At 51.1% G+C, this 11532-nt stretch overlaps 1 protein-coding gene across 1 annotated transcript in view; it reads right to left on the bottom strand.

Annotated features, from left to right (window-relative positions):
- The window catches only part of PLEKHM2 (pleckstrin homology and RUN domain containing M2), a 35259-nt gene that overhangs the window by 22721 nt on the left and 1006 nt on the right, over window positions 1-11532 (bottom strand). The gene's annotated exons all lie outside the window — the stretch shown is intronic.

The raw sequence follows: 11532 nt of genomic DNA on the forward strand, positions 1-11532 counted from the left end.
CAAGGATGGACCTCGAGATAATCATGCTAAGCGAAATAAGCCAGACAGAAAAAGTTGAAAATCACAAATCACTTATATGTGGAATATAAACCTAAAAGCAACAAGTGAACAGAACAAACAGACTCATGGACATGAAATATAGACTTGTGGTTAACTGAAGACTATAGAGTAGTGGTTACTAGTGGGGTTGGGGAAGAAGGGGGAGGTAGACAGGGTAAAGGGGGTCAAAGATAGGGGGTTAGGGGGAGGATGAAGTTGGTAAAGGGGATCAAATATATGGTAGCTGAAGGAAACTGGACTTTGAGTGGTGAACGCACAATAGAATATACAGATGTCTAATGATAATATACCCTGAAAATTATATTATTGTATTAACCAATGTTACCCCAATAAAATTCATTAAAAAAAAAAAAATGACACCGATGAGGCATTTGGAACTTAAAAACTTAGTAGACATTTTGATGATACTGAAGAAAAATGAGCATCACATTTTTTAAGGCGTGATAGTGGTACTGGGTTATGTGGGAAGAAAATACTCATCCTTGAGCGATGTTTGCTGAAAATGTTACGGGGGCCTGGGATGTGCTGTGAGAACAGAGGGAGGGGGCTCGGCGGACACGAGACCGTCCAGGAGAGGCTGAGAGCTGCACACAGGGCTTCGGTGTGCCCTATGGTGCCGCCGACTTTTGGTTAGAAGAGACGGGAAGGAGGGAGGGAGGGAGGGAGGGAAGGAAGGAGGAGGGAAGGAAGGAGGAAGGAAGGCAAAAGAGGAAGACGGCGATCCAGAAAAATCCTCTGACCAGTTTTGCCAAAAGAGTGGCAGGAAAACAGGAGCGGAGTGAAAAAAAAAACAGTCCAGTCCTTGAGCAAGAAAGACAGGATGGATCCACCGTCCCAGGGGAGGAGTGGCCACAGATGGGAGCCCAGATGCAGGTGGGCCGGTGTGCTGGATAGTGGGAGGACGGAAAAGTTTCCAGGGAAGAAAATTTAAAAATACACAAGGTCAGCTGAGAACGAAGAGAAAGATTAAAAAAGGAATTTTTTTTTTTTTTAAAGGAAAAAACTGGTTTCTCTTAACTCGGGCCTCCTCTCACAGGCATGTCCTCAGACCACACCCTGGGTCGGATCAGCTGCTCTCCTCTGCCTGCTCCAGAGGACTCTCAGGCACCAGGCCAGGAAGAGCTGGGCTCAGCCCACCCGGGACTCCCCGAGCTAAGCGACAGCGCTCCCTGCCGAGCACACTGCGGGGAGTGGCCGTCACGAGACTGTGCCAGGCCCCGCGGTTGCAGGGCAGTGTGGGTGGCACACGCCAGCTGGCCAGCCAGAAATGCCTGACTCAGAGCATTTCAGCGGGGTTGGTCCCACTCTGTGCTGTGAGTGCCACGGCCCAGCCCTCTCCGCCTTCCCTCCCTCCTCCTTACGGACACACAACCGCAAAAATGATTTCTGGTTGGTTTCAAGAAATCCTTCCAGAACTGGTCCCTCTAGGAAGCTCAAAGGTAAAGCTGTGAACGATTTTAAGTGGCCAAACAAAAATAAGAAGGTCACAGGCGCCCTTTTCTTCCTCCTGGTCGGTCAAGACTAAGGAGGCTGCGACACTGCCCAGTGAACAGATGGGCGATCTGGACTCTAAGTCTGAGACTGTATTGTGGGGGGAGTGGGAGGGCATGGGGGGCGATCCCCACTCCGATATTCACAGAGCAGAGTGAAAACCCCTGTCCCAACAGCAGGAGGACAGCCTGCGAGGCCGGACAGGCACAGGGCTGTAACCGGGCCCGGGGGAACTGGCCGACCGCTGCGGGCTCCCTGCTGGGCCCGCTGCCTCCCTGCTCGGCACACAGAGGGCATGGACCTGCTGATGCAGGAGAAGCCCGGCTCCCTTCCGCTGCCCAGGGAGGAGGTCACCAGGCAACAGCAGCCTCCCCAGTGGCTCCGTGGAGACCAAGTATTTTTAAATGACAGATGTTTAGAACGGCCTCAGGAGTCCGGTCTAGGAGGTGGAAATCCAAAAGCAGAAATGACCCCAGAAGAAGGAAGGGAGAAATGCCACCTGACCTCAAATCACCTCTTTTAAAAGTTAAATCCATGGTGGCCTTGGTACATGGCCTCAACTCAAACTCAGAGCCACACGGTGTGGCAGGTGACCCTTTAGGCCACCTAATCCCTGAGGCTGCTTCTCACTGGACGCCACCGCAGGTGCGCTGTGGGCGAGAGACCATAGCGAGAGGACACTGCCTGCCTAGCTTTGGAACTGAGTCACAGCGTGGGGACCGATGGGTGAAACCGCCCCTCTGGGCCTCAGGGGAAAGGCAGAGCTCAAGTCACGTGACATGACTTACTACCTTTGGGGTCAAACCTTGATGCCTGGATCCCCGCCCCCTCCGCCCAGTGAAAGGAACCCTAAGAGGGGTCGACCACATCAGTGACAGCTGGAGGAGGGTCGGTGTGGTTAGAACTACCCAATGTTCCCATTGGGAGGCCACCAAATCAACTTGCATCGGCAGACCGCACTGGCTTCAGGCGCAGACTCTCACGGATAGGAAGAGAAAGACCACTGCTCATCATCCACCTCCTCAAAAATAAGCGAGTAAACAAATAAACGAACAAGGCAGCAGGCTGGAGTCTTTTCAGTCTTAGCAAAGCCGCTGTGAACAACAAGGCCTGCCTGACACGATCCAGGGGGTGGAGGGCCACTGCCGTAGCACTGCTGTGCCAACAAGGCTGGGTGCAGGCCAGGCTGAAGGATTTCAGAATCGGAGAGCAGACGAGCCCTCGGAAGGCATTTGGTTTGTGAAGTGGAGTTTCCTGAGGCCTCTCATTCAGTAAAAAAGCCCAGAGCAGGAGGGCACGTTGGGGGAGTCAGAGTGAGCGAGAGAGAGGCTCTCAGTGAATGAAAATTTGACTTCTGAATCAGCCAGAACTCCCCGAAACTCCTGGCTTTGTTCGGTGGTCCCTTTGTTTTACTGCAGAGTCTCGGCCAGGTGTGATCAGACACCCCGGAGGTAGCTATTCCTGGAGCCCCTCCTGCTTCCACCTCACCTGGGGATAAAGTGAAGGCCTGGGCACCTGCTGTAACCTTCTGGAAAGTGTTACCCCAACACTTCATTGAGGACGGCAGAGCAGTAGGGGCGTTGGGCTGTTCCCAGGGCTTTGTACAATGAGAGCTGGGGGCTGGGGGCCAATGTCGGCAACGTCCTAATCACTTCTTTCCTAGACAACACGAGACTGTCCGCCGCTCCCCCAACCCCAGGCAACCACAACGCTTCTGACTCGCTCTCCTAATTTTAAAATCCCTGCGATCCCACCCCACCTCAGCCTGGAAAATATTTCATTCCAAAGACAATCAATTACAGTAGATTACAGAACGAGAGAACCCAGAAATCACCCCTGCGTGAGAACCTATCAGAGATCCTGCAGTTCAGAAACGATCAGCCTGGTCGCCCCTGCCTAGGACCGGCTTGTGCCCAGGCTGGACGGCGTCTGGGGCGGACGGCCAGCGTCACAAGCTTAGCGTGTGCTGTTTGTTTACCGTGGGCCTACATCGTTCCTTAAGCAAGTTGGGTGAAATCCATGCTTCTTAACCATTCATTTGCCACTAAATACACCCAAAGTATCTAGCTTTCTTTCCCACCTCCCAAATCACACTCATTAGCCCTTTTGCGGGAGAGTTGGCAGGCTCTCTGAAAGATATGCGAGGGGCGGGGGGTAGAGCTAAAAAAAGCAGGTGCTTGAATTACGTGGTTTCTTTTCTGTGTATGCTGCTTGCTCTGAGGGTGTTAGGACAATGACAGCTCGAGGGGACTGGCCTCGCTGGGCACAGATCTTTCGGGTGATCCGACAGAATGTGGTCTCCAAACGCAGTAAAACACTTCTTCCTGGAAGGGGAGTGTCCCAGCCCCAAGGTTCCAGGATTGTTCTGCCTCTGAACTCGGCACAGGGCTTGACCTCTGACGAAGGGACCAAGGACTGCTTTCGGCGGGGAGGAAAATGGAAAGAGGTTCTGCCGAGACGTCCCTCGGCAAACACCAGGGACCCGAAGGAACTCTCACACGCACGACTCTACTCCATACTTTCACCGCCGGGATGCTGGCGGGAGCTGGCAGGAACCCTGCGCTCTGTTTGCCGAGAGCCCCGTGTCCAGTGCTGTGTCTGGCGCTGGCAGGAGAAGGGAGTTTTTCAAGGCTTCGCACTCATGCGTCTTTCGTGGCCCGAGAGCCTTCGCCGGCCCTGCGGTCATCTTTCGGTTCCCTTTTCCTCTGCCGCACCTACGAAATGACCTCATGGATGCCTCCCCCACCCAGACAACCATTTCGTTGGAAAGGAAAATGGCCATCGCGTCCCTGTCTACATCACAACATGAGGTTGGGGAGGACGCCGGGGAGACCCTGGCCTCCGGCCCAAGGCCTGTGCAATACAGTCGGACACTTTAGCGGCTGCAAACCCAAATGCAGAGTCAGGAAGCATGACAAGAACTCCACGGACTACGACTCCATGATGGTTACGAAAGGGCACTGGGGAGGGCCGGGGGGTAACGTACCTAATCCACGGGGGGTGGTTTAACGTCTGTCTCCACTTCTGGAGTGTAAGCCCCAAGGGGCGGGGGCCTGGCGAGCTCTGTTCACCGATTCCTGAGACTAGCAGAGTGCTCGGCACATCGCAGCTACCCAAGGAATAGCTGCTAAATAAACAGGTGGTTTTACGGAGCCCTGGCCCACGAGACTGGCCAGAGGGGATGGATGATCTGATAATTTCCAGTGAAATGGGAAGAGCCAGAGCCACAAACGGGGTTTAAGTCCAGCTTCTGCCCCTTCTGAGGGTTATAACCTTGGGCAAGTTACTCCCCAAAGCTCGTCTCCCTAACATGTGCAAGAGGGATCACGACACATCCTGTGAGCCTGTCGTGGGCCTGACTGGGGACACGCGTGGGAACGGTAGGGGCTGCATAAGTTAAGTGTGAGATTCCTCTGGCATTATTACTCCCCTTCTTGGTGTGTTTAGACATGTCACGCCTTGGTCGTCTGTAGCACCAAAAATAAATCGCTTAGGGTGCCGATGTGAAGAGAGGTGGAGTATTTACAAAAATTAAGTTCGGAGGTTTTCGTGGATTTCATTCTACTTTCTCCTTTCTTGGTTCTTGCCTATTACCGGGTTTCTCAGAATCTGTTAGTTCCAACTTTTACGTACAGTTACCTCCTTCATTATGTCTTTCTATAATGTCTGTAAACACTTGTAAGCAAAGGGGGAAAAGGTAAATTACAAATCTATAGAATGGGGAAGGATGTCTAGGGGGCCAGGCGCTTCACGAGCAGGATGGAGGAATGCTCTCGGGACCTTGGATGACCATAATCACCAACAGATCGATGACCTGACCTTTCGGTTGCTCCAGCCCAACGGACTCTCCCAGAAACTGTCATTCTCCTGCCTCAGACAGTTCTAACATGTCCTAGGACGTCCGCACCTTACGCGAGCAGCAGCAAGGAGGACAGGGCGGGAAAGGAACGTTCACCCAAACCAACCAGCCCTGCTGCCCAGGCCGGCCCAGAGGTGGTCACTCCGCATTGCACTCAGAGTTCCGCCAGGTCCCAGGGGAGAAAGGAGCCTGCTTCCTCAGCAGCGAGGCCACCTGCGGGGGAGCTTTCTGTTCCGAGGGAGACAAGCCCCGCGGCCTCCCTCGGGTGTGAGGGCACCGCCAGCTTCCGCGGCCCCACACTCTGATCGTGGTGAATCCCGCTGCTTGAGATGGGCACCGAAGACTCGAGGAGGGAGAGCCCGCCCAGGCGCCCCACAGGCCTACGAACGCCAGGCTCCTTCTTCCCACGGGGCTTCGCACTGCCGACACCAGCTCCTTTCTTTCCACATTAAAACAGGTCTTCGCCACCCCACCCCTCACTCAACATTACTTTTCAGACCTCACATTTTTGTTAGCTAGCGACAGATTTTCCATTTTGCTGTTAATTTCTTTTTCACAATAGGCTCCATCCATCCAGCTGGATAAGTTTTCGGTGCGGGGGAGGAGGGGGCCTGTGCCACTGCTCCACGAGTGTTACCTGTGACTAGAGAGTGACCGCAGAGACAGCCAAAGCTCCGCCGACTGAGCAGGCGGCCTGCGGCCACCAGCTGGCAACCTGCATCTGTGTAGCCCCCGGGAGCAGGTGAGTGTCTGCCTGGCCTCCGGTCATCAATCTGGATGGTCCAGAGCCGAGCCACGGACAAAGGGAGGGCCCAGGTGTTCGGTGGCAGGACGGAAAGGACCCCAGTGTCACAAAAGGCTTCAAACAGAAACCTAAGGTTAAGAGAAGCATTTTGTGAAAGGAGAACCATATCTTAAAATGGAATGGGCAGGGCTCAGAAAAAGCAGTCACCACTTCTGCACTAGGTTCTCACGCTGGGCCTGGGTGGGGTCACTCATGGGGTCAGGGGCATACATCTATGCTTCCTGTTTGGGGGCCTCCGGGTCCCTCACACCCCTTACTCAACAGCCTCTATTCTGGGAGAGAAACAGCTGGGCCGAGGCGAGCACAAAGGCCGGGGGAGAGGAAGTGAGACGCAATCCTGACCGTCAGTGCTGTGGTTCTAAGACGCGTGTGTCCGTGTCTTATTTAGATCTCTGCCCGGGTAACTTGGGTCACCAGGGATTTTTAGAACTCTTAAGCTTTTTAAAACTCTTAAGGAGTCTTTCCATGAAGCCATAGAGAACAAAACTATTGACTGAAACCAAATGGTCGATCAATATGATTCCCACTTACATCTAACCACCAGGCCCTCTCTAGAAATGCGCTGCCTGAGCTCATTTTTAATGTACCGGCAGACCTCGGCTATCTGAAGGAGCAGGAGGTGGGGAAAAAAGCCCACCACCCACATCGGCCTTTCCGGCTGCCTTGACAACAGCTGCTGCCTCCTCACTAGCGCTGGCGGACCCCCGGGTGGAGACCCCTGCCCCCTGCAGGGTATGCCCGCCCAGAAGCAGAACTTCGCTCAGGGCCTACACTGGCGAGGCATACGTCTGCCCAAAAACCGCGGTGGCAGGAAACCCGGCCTGTCCTGGGTGAGGGAAGGTTGTCATGACCCAAGAACGTTCCCTAACGGGCGGTTACTTTACCAAGATTCATTTATTTACCCTGTTCAAAGGGCACGGAATTGGGGCTGAGGAGATGGAGAACGGGAGTTGCTTTTTATTTTACACACTTTTCTTTTTTTTGGTAAACGATTCCTCATTTTCTTAGAATAATGTCTCATTCTCTTATCCTAGACAGTGTCCCTTCATGGACGCAATAGCACCTCCTTAAGCAAGTCTTCCCGGACCACCTCGTCCCCAGCAAACTCCCCTGCCAATTCTCGATCACGTTATTCTGCCTAACGCCTTCATCACACTTATCGCAACCTGAAGTCACCTTTGTATTGGTTTGTCCACTAACTTACCACTCATCTCCTACTGGAATATCTGCTCCACCAGGCTGGGGACCTTATCTGCCTTGCTCACTTCTACCCCCGTAGGGCCTAGGACAGTGGGGACATATCGGAAGGTGATCAGTAAATATTTTTGAAAAACTGAATGCATGGACATATGATGGAATTTACGAGTGTCCATCATCATTCCACAAGCCTGACATAATGAGCTAAAACACAGTTAGGATAGAGACTTGGTTAACTGGGGCGGGTCACACCAATTTCTCTGAAAGTGACCCCTCGCCTACCCCGGCGAGGACGTTTTCGTGTGTGCGCACATGCACATATACAGAATCCGGCCTGCTGCCTGTCATTGTAAACAAAGGTTTACTGGAACACAGCCACACCCAGACAGGTATGGTCTGTGGCCGCTTTTAGCTACAAGGGCAGAACTGAGTAGTCGCGACAAAGATCATATGGGCTGAAAACATTTACCATCTGGCCTTTTAAGAAGTTTGACAAACCCTGAGCTTGAAGAAACAGAGAAGGTCATGTAAGACTTTGACTGAAAACTATACAAGGGTAGATTGCAGAGTTCACACAGACGCTTGCAGGTGAGGATGACAGCTAATGTGTCATTAAGGCCTTGTCATGTGCCAGGCATTGTGCTGAATGCATTACTGTATTATCTCCTGTAATTTCATCCTCATTACAACACCATGAGTAAGTTCTGACCACTGAGGCTGAGGTTCAACACGCTCGGTGACAAACTCAGAATTCGAACCCAGATCCAGGTCTGTGCACCTCTGCCACCCGCGTTTGTATCCATCATGCTGTCTAGCCGCCGTGGAAAGCGCTTTCCAGCCACATCTACCAGAACTCTCAGCACTCTTGAGACCGGTCTGTCTCCTCGTGGTCCTCAGAAAACCACCTGGACGTCCCCACTTCCTTGCGGACGCCGTGGTTGTTCCTTCCATCTGGAACGCCCGCTTTTCTTTCTCTGAATTCTCCTGATTTGTCATGACTCGGTTAAGCCGTCCTGTGAGGCCTTCTCCTTGCCCTAGTGAATTTTAATATTCTCCCTCCAACCAATGTACAAACTGTTGGAGGGCAGAGGCTGCTTATTACATACATCAGAGCCTTCGCTCACACTGCATGTATATGCAGTAGACACTCGCGCTCCTTAAAACAAAACAAAACTCGCGAAAACCACTGCCTTCCTTCCCCTAAAGATGCCACTTAGCAGAACCAAATGCCAGTGCAAAATGCCAACGCTGTCTTTGACTTGGACGTTTCTCTTTAACTGTTAACAAATCACCGACCACAAACTTTATTGACCTGGGATGTTTCTGCTCTCCTGTACCTTTCGAGAACACATGAAAATTCCCTTCATTGTTATCATTTTCCTTTACCTGTGCTAACTATTAAGCTCTCCTATCTCTCTAATCCCTGGAAATCCTGCCTTCATATCAAAACACAGGTTCTCTTGGATCCAGGTGGGATAACAGCTATTTCGCCTCTCCGGTGTTACAGTGCATGTTCACCATCACGAAATCTAAGCGTGAAAATAGCTGAACTCGACAATACCACTCGGGGTGAGTGGTTACACTTGGGGGTGCAGTTTCTGAGAGGAGAGCTGGGGGTGGGGGGTTTCTGAGATGATGGTTATGTTCTGTTTCTTGATCTAGGTGCTGGATACGTGGATGTGTTCACTTTGTGAGCACTCATCCAGCTGTACCCTTAGAAGTATAGGTATATCCTGTTTTCCGTAGGTATATTCTATTTCAATAAAAAGTTCTAAAATATCCTCTTCAAACATAATAATAAGCGATGGACTTATTTTTTTGCAGAAATACGTATTTCATGTTCTTCATGCACTATCCTTATAAAAGGATCAGTAAGGCCATTTTACTAGTGGTAGGATGGAAGGAAAAAGGTAAAGCACCCCTCGAGGTCCTGTGTAACGAATTTAGGTGAGGCCGGCACTCCAGGACAGATCCGACACCAAGACTGCCAGCCCTCAACGCCTGCCGTTGTAGATCCTCGGATTCACAAAACCAAAAGCACTTCATGACGCAAGAATCGTAAAACGGTTCTCTGAAACACAGTTTACAAAGGAAGTTCGTAACAAGCCCAGCTGGTGTTGTATAACCTCAGGTAGTGAGGCACTTAGCCATCTTCAGACCCTGTAAAAGTGAGGAATTGGCTCTACCGTGAACCAACAGAAAAAAGCTACCACTTATGCTACAGACCGAATGTTTGTGTCCCCCCCTCTTTACCCCCCAGATTCATATGTTGAAATCCTGCCCCCCCCCCGCCCGGCGGTGTGATGGTATTAGGAGGTGGACCTTTGGGAGGTGCTTATTTCATGAAGATGGCGCCCTATAAAAGAGATCCAGGGGAGCTCCCACACCCCTCCCCCCATGCGAGGCCACAGGGGGAAATCAGCAGCCTGCAACCTGGAAGAGGGAAAATGTGACAGATACATTTGTTTAAAAGCCACTCAGTCTATGGAAGTTTGTTACGGCAGCCCAAACAGACTGAGACAACTTAGTAAGACTAAATCAAGCCCCGTGCTAAACACTCAGCACACATACTCTCGTGAAGTCTTCACAACAACCCTAATTTTCTCTCTGCTTTACAGACGAGAAAACTGAGGCATGGAGAGGTTGAGGAACCTACCCAAGGTTACAGGGTATTAACCGGCAGGGCGAGGATTCAACCCAGGCAGCTAGACTCCAGAATCCACGTTCATGACCATGATGCCAGTCAGGCCTTCGGCTGTGATGCACCCAGGGATGGGTTTCCAGTTTCTAGTGTGCGATGTCTATCTTCTGGCGTGTATTACAGCTCAATAAAACGTGTGTGTCCAAACGCATACAATTATAAGAATCTTGACAAACAACTCCTTCATAATTTACTGCTCTGATTTACAGAGTGCATCTCTACCTTCAAAAGAGCCGCGCTTACACAGATGACAGCGTCCATGTCTACCGCCTTTCGAGGCAGGACTTTCCCCATATATCTATTGGAAATCCAAAGACAAAAAGCCTGGCCCACCTGAAGCCAGAATCAGCCCAGATTAGATCAGAAAGGTCAGCAGTCTTTCTTTGTCTTCAATTACAAAAGATGTACTGCCTTTTAACAAAGTATTTGCTCATCCTGCACTCCTTGAGTAAATAAAAAACTATACCCGATTGCATTAGCAGAGCTCAGGAAAACTAAACAAAACTTTTGTTGGCTATCTGCAGTGCGACTATTAGTTGCATTTTTAGAGGAGTGTTTTAGTAAGAGCATTTTGAATCTACTTTTCTTTGTAGCCACACTGATCTTTATGAAGGGTAAAACTGTCTACGTTACTTTTGAGGAATTTAAGTGGGGAGAAAAAGTTATTTAAATATGTTATCTTCATTTTGGTTTGTTGAAGCGATAAATAATTTGATGAGCCTCTGCACCCCCTGTAAGTCGCCCCCATCCCCAGTTTCTGAGACTAACAGGTGAGCGAGGAATTGAAATTAGGGGAAAAAATCCAACAACATTCCTCAAGATAACTGTCAGTTCTGGTTTGGTTTTAAGTGAATATGAATTCTATCTTCCGGCACTGGGGACCCTTTTTCAGATAAGCTGACTTCCTCACACACAGTTCCATACCCTTAATAAGTAATGATTTTTTTCTACCCGGAATTGGGACAATGATCTCTTTTGCTAGGCGCCTCACACAGCAAGGTGTCTGTAGTGTCACCAAGTTCTCTGAGTCATCCTCCAAAATGCAATCGCCAGGTGCTTCAGGTTCTCAATCAAGCTACGAAAAGGCTCTTCAAAACGGCCATCCCTGAGCGAGATTATTCAGGGAACTTCCCAGGACCAGAGGCAATGTCACCTAGACCCGGGAAAGCTGGAAGCTGCTTATCAGCGGCCTTTGCCCTGACCGTGGACTCTCGAGATGCGAGCCCGGAGGAGACCGAGGATGCAGGGATGCGGCCCAGAGATGCGCTGCGGGCTGGGGGCCTCTCAGAGCTTCTCTGCGGCTCGAGTGGGGGGTACTGGCGGGTCACGGCCCCTCTAAGGGACGCAGGGTCCCCCTGGCCTGGCTGGTGGGAGCTCTGAGGATGCTGACCTCAACTTTGTTCTTTAAAAATAGCTCGA

Source organism: Pteropus alecto, unplaced genomic scaffold, assembly GCF_000325575.1.
Source record: "Pteropus alecto unplaced genomic scaffold, ASM32557v1 scaffold125, whole genome shotgun sequence".
Classification (NCBI taxonomy): Eukaryota; Metazoa; Chordata; class Mammalia; order Chiroptera; family Pteropodidae; genus Pteropus; species Pteropus alecto.